The sequence below is a fragment of the Astatotilapia calliptera genome, chromosome 13, assembly GCF_900246225.1.
Source record: "Astatotilapia calliptera chromosome 13, fAstCal1.2, whole genome shotgun sequence".
Taxonomy (NCBI): domain Eukaryota; kingdom Metazoa; phylum Chordata; class Actinopteri; order Cichliformes; family Cichlidae; genus Astatotilapia; species Astatotilapia calliptera.
Window position 1 is genome coordinate 1,849,844 of NC_039314.1, and position 10,509 is coordinate 1,860,352.

General features: G+C 43.4%; 1 pseudogene; it reads right to left on the reverse strand.

Moving 5' to 3' along the window:
• Window positions 1-3,928: 3,928 nt before the first annotated feature.
• Window positions 3,929-5,961, reverse strand: LOC113035466 (heme-binding protein 2-like; annotated as a pseudogene).
• Between the last annotated feature and the right edge of the window lie 4,548 nt (window positions 5,962-10,509).

The window sequence follows — 10,509 nt, forward strand, 5'->3', positions numbered from 1 at the left end:
TCTGGCCCAGAGCTCACCCTGCTTTGGGCTTAAATACCCTTAATTGCTGATGGGAGTCAGCTGTACAGGAGGGAAAGGTGGCATCTCAGGCAGGGGAGGTAGTGGGACACGCCCACACAGGCACCCTCAGGAGAGAGAGAGAGAGGCTAGGGCCGTAGCAGCTTGTACAGAGGATTCTCCAGCCACAGCCGAGGAGGATCTCCACATTGTAGCTGATATCATCCTGGAGCTCCTCGGACGGATTGAGTGCCGCAGGGTCCATGCTGGCTGGTTCGTACTGTCACATCCGCGGTGGCAGACGTGTGGAATTGGAGATAGGACCCAAAATGCGGCAGCTCTGGTGCAGATGAGTATTTATTTAACAAAAGAAAATACAAACAGCAATGGCGTGGGTGAAGGTGAAACAGGAAAACCTAAAGTGGGTAAAACTAACAAAACAAACCAGAAACGAAGATGCAGGGAGGTCCGGGGAATTGCATGCGGAGAGACGCAGGGAGACCGAGGGGAAACACAGACGAACCAGCAACGACTAAGACAGAAGACCAGACTTAAAAACACTCAGAGAATACAGGGAGATCACACACAGGTGGGGGACACAGCTGTGAGTGATTAACGTGACGAGACTAGGGAGGCAAACTGAAAATACTCACATAAGACGCAGACCTTCAAAATAAAACAGGAAACACATACACGCAATGACACAACACACAAACTTCACACAGACTGGGGAACACATAGGAACATGAAAACAAAACCCAGAATAATAATAACTAGTAAAACATAAACACGGAGTCACAAACTCCGGATCATGACAGTGCTCCTGTGACTAGCCAGCATGTCATGGAGTAGGTGGGAGTTATTATCCAGCATTTTCTTTATCTTGGACAACATCCGCCTCACTGACACCAACCCAACGGAGTCCAGCTCCATCCCCACAACATTAATGGCCTTGCGGATCAGTTTATTTAGTCTGTTGGCATCTGCAACATGCAGATGTTGCAGCATCTGCTTTGCTGCCATCTCCTGTGACCCGGCATGTTTCTAAGGTACGTTTTTGATTTTGTTTTATTTTTGGGTTTTTTTATGTTGTTCTTGTGGTTTTTGGCCTCAGGTGAGGTGAAGGTTCTCAGTCATCCAGGTCATCGTAGTCTAAGGAGTTTAGAAACAAAAGCGTCTGGACTTCTTTCAGTTGCTTGAAGACGTTTCAACTCTCTTCCGAGAAGCTTCTTCAGTTCTAGGGTCAAATGGTGGAGAGTCCAAGATGTAAGCCCTGTGGGAGTGTCCCCCCAAGGGGGACAATGGACCCCCTAATGATCCTCTACCTAATCATACAAGCCAAGGTGTGAAAATGGGTGTAGGTCACTATCAGCTAAGGTGTCGGATGAGCTCATTGTGTAACCTAGCCCCTATCATGTGATTTCCTGAGGTCAGATGGCCCAGGATGTGAGTGGGCATTAAGGTGTCTGGGAAGGGATCTCAGAACTGGATTATAGATGGCAGACAGTTGATGTCGTAAACTGCCGCCTGTGTTCAAAGATGGTCGTTCACACTTGTGATGGACCGAGTTGAAAAACAGGAGGAGCCCAGGAATTGTTAGAAAAATATAGCTTCCATTTATTTAACCCCCAAAAATTAGATTTACAAGACTAATAAATGTTGAGCTCATAAAAGAGGTCAAAGAAACAAAACTGAACTCAGGCAAAGACTGCAACCTTAACAAACCAAATGACTGCCCAAACATACATAATTGACCTAAACATGAAATGACATACAAGGGTATATATAATGGCTGATCAGACCATTGTGACACATGAGGGGTAACAAACAAAACACAATCATAAATCACAAACGATTCAGTACAATCTAGTTTGTTAATAAACTAAACACTAAAGAAGAAAATCAAAAAACCCCATTAAACCCTAAACTCAAATATTTAATTAAATACAAATACTTTATTTTTAAAGTAAAGAAAACACACATTCCCCCCTTCAGCAGGAAGTGGTGGTGTGGTCCAATTATCTTCCTCCATATTTGATGGTTTCAAACCCTGGCTACCATCTTTTGTCCAGCAACTCCCAGGGATGATGGCAGGTAAGAAATAAGAAGACAAAAGTTAGTCAGAAAGCAAAGAAATTAAGTAGTATGAATACATAAGTAAACTAAATGTGCGCGCTTACAAATAGAACAAATGTATCCAAACCAATCAATGAAGTTATTGGCAACTAAAATGTAGTACTATGTTCAAAATGAAGAATGGAAATACAAAAGTTACCGACTTTAGAGTGTGGCCATGGGTTTGGCCATCACAACACTGTACATAGATGGCTTTTTTCACTCCTCTTTCAAACCTGTCTTCTCTGTCCAAAATGTGAACATTGGCATCCTCGAAAGAGTGACCTTTGTCCTTTAGATGCAGATGGACCGCTGAGTCTTGTCCCGTGGAGGTGGCTCTTCTGTTGTACAGTGTGCGCTGTACACTCTGCGTGGGAAGAAAACTTCTTTCTACAGCGAAAAAACTTCAAATCTGAGTGAATACCTAGCACGCTGCCACGGGAATGTGAAACTGCTGAATCTTAAATTTTATTTATTTTTTGCAGTTTTATATGCTGAAATATGCAGAAAATAGATTTAAATGTTAAACGCAAGTCAAAGACTGTTGCATGTAATTTAATTTTTGCTTAATGCAATGTGCATAAAGTCAAAAGATTAAATCTAATAAAACAATTTTTAAAAAGAGACTTTTTCATTTGATTCAATTTTATATGATGGATTATGCAGAAAAAAAAATAGAACTGAATCAGTAAAGTAACGGGATTACATTCTTGGAGAAGTAATTAGTAGTTAGGTAGTAATTACTTTTTTCAAGTAACTTGACCAACACTGCTGTCCACAACAGACTCATAGAAAATCCTGAGCATTGTCCGACAGATGTTAAAAGAACTCAGCTGCCTCAGAAAATAGAGACGACCGTGGCCCTTTCTGTAGAGTGCAGTGGTGTTTTTAACCCAGTCCAGTTTATTGTCTCTGTGTATTTCAAGGTATTTATAGTCCTCCACAATGTCCGCATTGACCCCTTTGGATTGAAACAGGGGTCACAGGTTTCCTGGTTCTCACTCAACTCAAAAGTCCACAAATACTTTTTTGGTTTTTGTAATGTTGAGCCTCATCACTCGTCGTATCCAACCATAGTTATCAGAAAACTTCTGAAGATGGTAGGTCTTTGTGCAGTGGCTGAAGTCTGTGGTGTAGAGGGTGAAAGGAAAAGGGGACAGGATGGTCCCTTGTGGTTCCCCTGTGTTGCTGATCACCTTATACACACTCGGTGTTGGAGATGCACAGACTGTGGTCTTCTTGTCAGCTAATCACCAATCCAGGATACAAGAGAGGCATCCACCTGCATCGCTGTCAGCTTATCACCGAGGAGGATCGGCCTGATGGTATTAAATGTCAAAAAGCCTGATCTTCACAGTGCTCGCTGGCTGGTCCAGATGGGTGATTGAACAGATGGCGTCCCAAGCTCCAAGGGGGGCCTGGTAAGCAAAATGAAGGGGAACCTAATGTGGCCTGAACATAGGTTGGAGCTGGTCAACAATGAGTTTTTCCAGTGTCTTCATGACATGGGAAGCCTGTGCTAAAGGTCTGTAATCCTGGGGGCCACTGGGACGTGGTGTCTTTGGTACAGGAACAAGGAATGACCCTCTGCAGACTCAGACTCATCAGTTTATAAAAGTCTTCACAAAGCTGGGGGGAGCAGGCCTTGAGGGCATGGGAATTCACCCGTTCTGGTCCAGCAGACTTCTGAGTGGAATCTTCTAGCTTGTCTCTGAACTTGCTCATGAAAGTGATAGGTGGGGTATAGGTGAGGTATAGGTGGGGAAGGGACTTTTATAGGAGGTGTAGTTATAGAAAATTTCACAGTAACAGAATGCAAAATGCTCACAAAATGCTGTTTTATTGCAGAATATAAATTACCCAGTAAGAAATAACAGGAATTTAGAAAAACGACAAAACAATTTTATATCTCTTAGGGACAATGCACTTTTCAAATTTTAAGAATAAGATGGTTAAAAATAAACTCTTCAATATAAATGATAACTCCAGAAATAGACATAAAATGTCATGTTAGAGTCTAAAAGTTATCAAGGTGTTCTAAACAATCAACCAGCAAACAATGTTTTGTGAGCCAAGTCCTCCTGGGATTAAGGGGTGATCTGAAATCATTACTTTCTATTCACAGATGAAAGAGAATAAAGAAAAAGTAGAACAAACTGTTACTATGTTTTCAGTTCCAGGAACTAAACTAAACCACAACATTCCAGAAATCAGTTTGCTTAGTTCTGTTGACGTTCTCTCTTCCCTGTTCCTTTGTGCACACATCATATCTGTGCAGCAACCAGTGCAAAAGGTCTGCAACCTGACAAGAGCATTTACTTAGTTCTGTTGTTGTGAGGCAGCACTGATCCAGATTTCATTGTGGTGAGTAAAAGAAAAATAGGATTCATAGGTAGCTGCAGCATGAGTGCTGGGATCAAAGGTTTTCCCAGTCTTAGCCAAGGCCTCACGAAGAGTCTTTGTGTTTTCCTGGCCAGTCTCAGTGCTTGGAGCACCACCGAAAACCCTTAAAACAAAGAAAAGCAAAATTGAGTCATCTTTCCCTGTGAGATTTAGACTTGTGTGTTAGCTGCTCTCTTTTAATTCTCTTTTCTGTCATAATGATTTTGTTCATTTAGAACTTCACAATTTTGCACAAATTTGCAGTTATATTCTACAATACAACTGCAAAATGAAAAACTTTGGATCTACTGAAGAAATCAAAGTGATTTAAAAGATAAATGGACACACCGCTCACCTTACATAGATAGTGGCTTCAGGTTAAGTTTCTAGTTTGACTAATGGATCATATATTTCTCCCTTTTTGCCACCAGAAGGAACAAACCACGACACCGACATTTTAGGATCACCTTCACCTTCAGTAACAGTGACCAGTACAGGCCGGCAATCATCAGGAATCTCAAAACCTGAAAGAAACAAACATTGTACAGAACTTAGAGTGGTAAATGGACTGGTTCTTATATAATGCTTCTCTACACTATCTGAACACTCAAAACACTTTACACAACTAGGCCTCATTCGTCCAGCACTTTTTCTATCTAACTTTCACACACATTCATACACTGATGCACCTGGAGAGCATGCAGACTGTAGCAGATGGGGATCAAACCACCAACCTTCCAATTAGTAGGCGACCTGCTCAACTTGAATATTAAACCAGGTAACACAAGACTAAAGGAATACAAGGTATCAGATTCTAGTTGTTGTTATGTTGATTTTAATCTTACATTTCTCAACTAATTTAGAAGTTCTGCACACCATCTTAGATCTTAGATCAACATATTACTTATTTATACAGTTCCATGTTTAGTTTAGCTACTGCCATCACAAACTAAATTACATACTCGAGTGATATTTCAGTGCCTCATGTACCTGCTTCAGCCTGTCTCTTGACGTAGGTCTTCAGGCGTGAATTTGCAGCTAAATAATCCCTGATCCTGGTGCTGTCGAGCTTTGTGGTAATCCAGTCGGTAGCACCATATAAGCGCACCTCAAAGTCCTGCACACAACAGAAGCAAAAACTATACTTAGCGACTAGAAATAAGAACACAACAATAGTATATGTGAACTGTTCCAAAGCCTACCTGGTGCGTCTCAACCACTTTGTACTGAGGACATTTTTCCTTTGGGCAAAAGTCCTGTCCGGTGCAGAGTGACACCAGGGACACAGCTAAGAGTGCAAAAACCACCTGTGCCATCTTCACTGAGTCTTCTGAGGAAGTGCCACTGCAGCTCCACAAACAATAATGCAACTTAAAAGTACATCAAAGCGATGCCCTATTGCACCAGATTATATCAGACACGCCGACATAGCTGTGCTGCAAGGCAAATCAGGCAGTTTATCTTGTCTGTGGAAAAAGAAACAAAACAGACAAGCTGTCTCTGAAAATGTTTTGTGACAAAACAAGTTCAAGGCCAAGAGACATACAGAAGTGTGTGATATTTTTGTCTTCTTTCATTTTATCAGCTTCCATTGAACATAAGAAACCCTTTTCCCATTTGTTTGGAATGTGATGGGTAACACTTTCAAACTTTTAAGTAGTTTGTGTACTTTTAAATAATCTTTTCTTATTATGAATAGGTTGTTGTGTGCTCTGCAGACTTAGATAAATTTTACTGTACATGTCTATAGTGCAAACATGCCTTTGAGTGGACAGGCAGTCACATTTGATAATTTATTTTCTTTTCCCACAGTAAAGCTTTTCTTTATAGCCATGCTAGCAGCACAGCTAGTGAGACTTATTTTAGTTTTTCCGTCCCTGACATATTTTGCTCCTGATGCGATCCTTACACCTGATTGTCCCTCCACTGGTCATAAGTTACTTTTCAAACTGTCAACTAAAACTGGAGATTCACATTTCACCATCACAGATATGTAATGCTGGCCTGTCTCAGCTGACTCATATTTGAAATGTTGCTTTTAGATACTTATCATTACTGTAACCTGAGCAGAAAATTTAATGCTTCACAGAAACTTACTGAGTTTAAAATTCCTGTGTCCTTGCAGTTTCAGAAAGTGGTTAAACAGACTTGTGCACAAATTAAAGCGTGTTTGCATATGTCGTGTGTGTGTGTGTGTGTGTGTGTGTGTGTGAGACACACACACAGTCTTATGAAAGATGTCTTATGAAACATTGGGACATTGTGTAAGAGAGAAGAGAAGTCCAAATTGCATTAATAAATAAATATGTGCATTATAAATCACCTATCATAGAATTAAGAGTTGTTATACAGCTTAATACCCATATGGAAAAGAAATAGTAAAAACTTATATGATTTACTCATGAAAGTGGCCACTTTCTCATTACTTTCATATATTTTTTAGTAAGTATACAAAACATACAAGTTTCATTATACAATTTTTCAAGGGATCTTATATGTGTTTTCACTCTTGTATGCTTTTCATACAAGTTTCATACAAGACAGATAAAAACTTTATAAGATTTATATATATCTCTTTTCCATATGGGTAGAGTATGGTAGGAACAATTTTCTGAAACTTTCGTTATGGCTGTGAGGTTCAATTAGTCTGAGGGAGAAGGAGTGTGGAGTGGAGTGGATGTGATGGGTTGGTTCATGATGGACAGCAGTTTGTCCATTAACTGCCTGCCTCTCACTGACTCAAACACCTTGCTTCACACATCTGAGCTTCCTTAAAAAAAAGCAGAGTTTTAAGTTTTGTCAGATTTATCTTGTTTTTATTAAAATAAAATTCAAAAAACTGAGTTGGCATGCTATTGCATGCTGCATATGCTGCTATTTAATCAGAATCAGAATACTTTTATTAATCCCTAAGGAAATTATGTGGGTTACAGTTGCTCGGATAACAGACTAAACAAATTAAATGATACAATATGTTACAGATTTACAAGTTTAAAAATAGCACTAATAAATACAAGGATTAACAGAGGTGATTATAAATAAATATCAAGAATATCGACAGGAATATTACAGAAAAGTAGAAAGGAGCGTGTGCAAAAGGGTGTAACTATTGTAGTGTTTACAGTGTATTAGATGGAGGAGTTGTGCAGGGAGATGGCCACAGGCAGGAATGATTTCCTGTGTTGTTCAGTGGTGCTATTTGGTAATCTCAGTCTCTGAACGTGCTTGGACCAGACGAGGCTGAAGGCTCTGAAGCTGGACCAGACGGGGGCGCTGCAGGCGGCGGCGTGGGAGCCGGAGGCGCTGCAGGCTGGAAGGATCCCTCGGACCCTCCAGCGGAGACACGAGACGAAGGCCGGAGCGGTCCCTCGGACCCTCCAGCGGAGACACGAGACGAAAGGCCGGAGCGGTCCCTCGGACCCTCCAGCAGAAGCCATCACTAAGCCAGCAGTCATGGATGCCACTAGCTGACACAAAGGCGACTGGCAATGCACTGAGCACTGGCTCTGCCCAGGCAACGCTGACATGGTGCAGTTCTCAGGTGGCTGCTTAAACTTCAGGGGTCCAGAATCAGCTAGGGACCTTGAGTAGAAACAAGTCTTTCTCCCTGCATGGAGTGAAACTGGTGAAACTGGAGCCTGAACTACGAGTAACAGTGACACAGGGGCCTGGACTACAGGCGACACTGGAGGCGCTGGAGCCTGAACTACATGGGGCACTGGGGGGCGCTGGAGCCTGAACTACAGGTGACACTGGGGGTGCTGGAGACTGAACTGAAAGTGGCACTGGAGACACTGGTGACAGAGCAGAGAGTGGCTGCGGGGCAGCTAACTGAGCTGAGAGTGGCTGCTGAGCAGGTGATACGCTGTTCACATAATCATCTGCCGCACAGAACACAGCCCCTGAATGAACAGTCACACAGTCAGAAAACTGAAAAGAGTCCTCACTCACCACAGCCGGCGAATTAGAAGCCCGAACGTCCGGCTGTGGGGTGGTGCGCCGGCGGCGCGATCGGGGTTTCCTCCCCGCAGACGGCTCTGACGGGCCGGGCAAGATCACACCCGGCGAGTCAGGCAGCGAGGCAGCGTGGCTGAGAGAAGGTGAGGTGTGTGCCGGAGAAAAACCTGCATGGTCGGAGGAAGCGATTTCAAAAGCCATGGCAGGCCGGAAAAGAGCCGTTGTAGCCTGTTTTCAACGGTGCGGCAAAGCTCGTATGGAGGATTCTCCAGCCACAGCCCGAGGAGGATTTCCACATTGTAGCTGATGTCATCCTGGAGCTCCTCGGACGGATTGAGTGCCGCAGGGTCCATGGTGCCTGGTTCGTACTGTTGAAATCTCCCAATTCTTTTAATCTTTGGGCTGAAGGAAGGACAGTACTCGGTGTATAAATGCTCAATCAACAATCATTTATTTCCATACAATTCAACACTTATGAGCATAAGCCATCATGATGGGGAGACATGCATGAAGAGCGTCACAGCAAAATCTCAAAATGGTGGCGGGTTGCTCAGCTTCTTATAGCCTCTAGTGGCTCCCACCTAGTCGTAAAAGCCTAAACATTCACATTCTTTCTCCCTTACGGCGCCTAAGTTATGACCTCGGCTCCTTGCTCCTCTGCTTCTACAGAAGGTGGGGGTATGGAATGTGGTTTATCTCCCCTGCCCTAGACACAAAGTCTCCTGAACAATCTTTCTTTTTATGATTCAGCAGTAAAGCATGTCAAGAAAACAGTGTAACACATTCAACAGTGTCGAGTAATAGGGAGGCAAACTGAAAACACTCACATAAGATGCAGACCTTCAAAATAAAACAGGAAACACATACACGCAATGACACAAGACACAAACTTCACACAGACTGGGGAACACATAGGAACATGAAAACAAAACCCAGAATAATAATAACTACTAAAACATAAACATGGAGTCACAAACTCCGGATCATGACAGTGCTCCTGTGACTAGCCAGCATGTCATGGAGTAGGTGGGAGTTATTATCCAGCATTTTCTTTATCTTGGACAACATCCGCCTCACTGACACCACCCCAACGGAGTCCAGCTCCATCCCCACAACATTAATGGCCTTGCGGATCAGTTTATTTAGTCTGTTGGCATCTGCAACATGCAGATGTCGCAGCACCTGCTTTGCTGCCGTCTCCTGTAACCCGGCATGTTTCTGAGGTACGTTTTTTTTTGGTTTTTTAAAAAAATGTTATTCTTGTGGTTTTTGGCCTCAGATGAGGTTTGATGTGTCTGTGTCAGTGTGGTGCAGCCAGTCTAGTCTGTCTCTAGACAGTCCAGACAGCACCACACTGACACTTCCAATCACCACACATCTAAGCACAAAGCCAGTGAAGTCATAGTGATGTCATCACACTCTGTAGTAGGAGGTCATATCTAGGAGTTAAATTCAGATTCACAGGCTTACCTCTGCACAGCTGGCATCTCCTGTAACCCTGCTTGTTTCTAAATTTTGTTTTCTTTCTTTCTTATGTTGTTCTTGTTGTTTTTGCCCTCAGCCCTCATGTCCAAAACAAAATGTTCACAAAAGGCACAGGACTGCAGGGAACAGAGCGTCGAAAACAAAAGGTCTATTAATGGCACTGGAACCGTTCAAAACACAGTTCAGGTGGCCAACCTGGAGGATGGCAGCACGGGAGCCCAGAGAGAAAATGTTCAGGAGGCCAACCACGCGGAAGGCAGTGGCCATGTGGAAACAACTCAGGAGGCCGACCAGGAGGCCAGCAGCACAGCGGTCCAAACCAGAACAGTTCAGGGGGCCGACTGCTCAGAAGGCAGCAGCGGCGACTAAGCAGGTCCAGAGGCCGCCCACGATGGCGATGACGTCCAGCCTGTGGCCTGGAAAGTGGCCGATGAAGTTGAGGCCCTGGACATAGATCAGACGGTGGCGTAGCAACTGCAGGACCAGAAGAGGTAGGACCAGACGAGAAAGGACCAGATGAAGCAGCTGCAGGCGATGTTGTGAAAGCTGCAGGTGGTGGCACTGCAGGCGACG